We start from the raw sequence: 3,329 nt of genomic DNA on the forward strand, positions 1-3,329 counted from the left end.
GTTGGCTCTTTGGCTAGCTTAGCTTTTTGAAATCTACAGGATCCAAAACCTGAACATTAAAGAAGGGGATTTATTCTATATAGCTTCATCATCTTGTTACAATCTTTCTCATAAGAAAGGAAGAAGGAACCTTGTGCCATTTTCAGTTCTTGTTTAGTATCTTCACAGAAAAATGCTGCCAGGATATTAAACTCATCTGTTCTTTTGGATAATAAGGGTGTAATGTACCATTCTGACCTTTCCAAATGTTGTGTTTCAAATTGCTGTTCATTAGATTTTTTTTTCTTGATTAAAGTCTCACTAACCTGTAGAAACAGAATGGAATAAGACCTAGTCAAGACATAGCATATCAAGCATGATCAAAATAAAATGACACATTTGTATCACTCAAGGGCTATAACAGATATTAACACTTTTTGTGGTATATTATTGTGTTCACTGATAACAAAGAAGCTAAAATGTTATTTAAATTTTTCTCATGATAATTAGGAGTCTCAAGCTGAAGATCTATTTAGTTCAGAGTTTTATTATTTGAATAAGAAAGACTCAATTTCTGGCATCTGTAGAAAATTTTCACAGATTAAGTCATAAGAGAACTGTATTATGATCCTCAAATGGATATGTAATTAAATGATGAAATATATATGACTGAGGGCTACATTCTGTTAAACTTATTCATCTTTGTTGATTTACAGAATTCAGAAACAGATATTAAGGGCAGAATAAACTGTATATTACTGTCTAGTCTAACCTCCTGCGTGGTCCCAAAATTTTCTCTATCAGTCTCTGTAGCTTCTCTCTGAGATGTAGCATACTTTTCAGAAGGACACAGATTGCTCCAATAGTTAAAAGCTCCCACTGATTTGGTGGAGGGGGGACAGAATGGAATTCTTGGCTCCAGCTAATTATACATTCCTTACTCCTAAATTAGAGAGTGCTTAATTGTCAGAAATCCTTTTTGTCTGTAGGTACCTGGAGGCTGTAGTCAAGCTACTTCTCAGTCTTCTCTTGATTCAATTATTAGATAGAGTTTCTTTTGTGTTTCATTGTTGGCACATTTCCCCTAAATTTTGTTCATTTCAGAGCTCTTTTCTGTACATCTTTTTGATTTTCAACATCCTTTTCAACAAACCATAATGGTACATGGCTTTCCAGTAAAAATTTCACAGATGTTGTGAACAAATAGCTCTGTGCCAATTTCTGGATATTATTTACTTATTTACTCTTACAAGGATTATATTTGTCTTGAAATAGCATCCTACTCATAGTTCATATACAATTTATTATCTATAGTGACACTGTGTCCTTCTCCAAATTATTATTTTTTTCTGGTTAACTAAGGATTAAAACACACAAAAACTGAAACTATTAATCAAAACAAAAAATAAGACACAAGCTGTCCGTTTGTCTACATCTTTAAAAAAGTCAATACCCTGCTCACTTGTGTTCACAGTTTTGTTTTGCTGTCTATAAATGTGTATATTAATGGGACTTTAAACTGGAAGTTTAACACTTTAGGCTGGTTTCCACTTTCCTTTCTACAATGAAGTGGTTATGCCTATAGTTGACCTCTAACCAGGAGAACTGCCCAGCACTGGGACTGATGTTACAGAATTATATATACACTTGGTGGTGATAAAATGACTGTTAATGGTGCTCCTGAGAGAGAATAACTCAACACTGATGTCAATGTTATGAACACCTCCTAAGAGACTGCACTATCTATCAGAGCAATTTGTTAACTGTTTACTTTTTCTGTCTCTGTAGATCAGTAAGCATTTTAAAAGCAGTAGTTAAGAATCTTTGTATTAGCACTTATTAAACCAAAAGATACAACAGCAAAAATATATTGATGTAACAGAGGAAACCTCCTAGTCTGGGCAGTGAATTTCTTTTAAGTGGTGTGTATCACACTCACAAGTATTAAGAGATGAACATCACAGGTAAAAATTTACATGATTCTCTGTAGGGAAAGATAGTATCATCAAGAAGCGCACTAGCCTAAAATTCTGTATATAACACACTTCCTTAGATACATTTTTTCCTGAGTCTGAATGTTAGTGTTAATGAAAAACACATTTCCCTAGAAAAGAAGCAGAATTCTGAGAAGTAGTTTTAGCTGCAGGTTATAGTAATTGCTTTTGCCATATTGCTGGGTCCTGGGATCAGGGAAGTCATCAATCAGGAAGGGTTTACAATTAAACTAGATACTGTATTAACTATTTTCTCACTTTCAATTCATATAGATAGCTCAGGAAAAGGAAGGAGCAAAGCCAAAGCAAGTTAAGATCCTTTCAGAGATCTGCATATAGATGCACATGTGGGTAGCCAAGCACATGCACGCATCTATAGTGGCCAAAATGTGAATTTACAACCTTTTCCAGTGTTTACATATTTGAAATAGCAGTATGGCATATCACCATAGACTGTCCTGTTCTGCCTGGGGATGCTTTCGTAGGCATTCTCATTGGAGGCACTAAAGACTATGGGAGTGAACTAATTACCATAGTCTTGACTCAAGTAACCATGCAAACCATGAAAACCCTCTTTCTTGATAAACTGCAGTCCTTGGCATGCCTTCCTAACAGGGCAGTATATGGAAAAGACTGGAAATGCATGGCACTGTGCATGGCTACTTTGCCTATCTACATGGAAACTGGTATCTGTTTAAGTATCATGAATGTTTTGTTCTGAGCTGTTATAAAACCAGATGACTATAAAATGGAGCCATATGGCTCTTCCTCTTCTCAGAATGAGATTGATGTCAGTTACCCTACTTTGAAGTGCTACATGGAAAACTACCCAAATGCATCCTATTGACAGCGGGACTAGGCATTTTTGTCTTTTGTCTAATATTAAGCCTACATAAACTTCAGCATCATTGATTTTATGTTTTGTTTTCAAGGGACTGTGAAAAGAGAGCCTGGAGAACAGCAAATAAACAAATACCATTCAAAATGAGAAGGAAGAAAAAGTGAAGTCTAATTAAACAAACATGAACACCTGAGATACGGTATTTTGACAGCATTAACTAGTGACAGCTTAACTTTTCAGGGATTCTGTCTTTTAATTAGAAAAATACAATTTAGGTAGAAAGCTGAGCCTTCTTGCCAAGCCCTTGAAGAAAGGACAGGGGTTTTACATGACAGGAGATATTATTGTGTTTTTAAAATATTTTTGTGTTCTCCTGAATATTTTACCAGCAAGCCAAACCCAAGAAAACTAATGTAATATTATAAATGGATTGTAACATTAGGGGTTTTATTATTTTTCCTTTATTTTTCCCCCTTCTGCTTTTTTTTTTTTTTTTTTTTTTTTTTTTTTTTTTT

At 34.6% G+C, this 3,329-nt stretch overlaps 1 long non-coding RNA gene across 1 annotated transcript in view; it reads right to left on the reverse strand.

Annotated features, from left to right (window-relative positions):
* Window positions 1-275: 275 nt before the first annotated feature.
* Window positions 276-3,329, reverse strand: part of LOC113478654 — a 21,811-nt gene continuing 18,757 nt past the window's right edge. The window contains exon 3 of the long non-coding RNA XR_003398105.1: window positions 276-305. This is a non-coding gene — a long non-coding RNA (uncharacterized LOC113478654). The remainder of the gene's footprint in view (window positions 306-3,329) is intronic.

This window comes from Athene cunicularia, assembly GCF_003259725.1.
Source record: "Athene cunicularia isolate RWA chromosome 3 unlocalized genomic scaffold, athCun1 chr3_part1, whole genome shotgun sequence".
NCBI classification, from domain to species: Eukaryota; Metazoa; Chordata; class Aves; order Strigiformes; family Strigidae; genus Athene; species Athene cunicularia.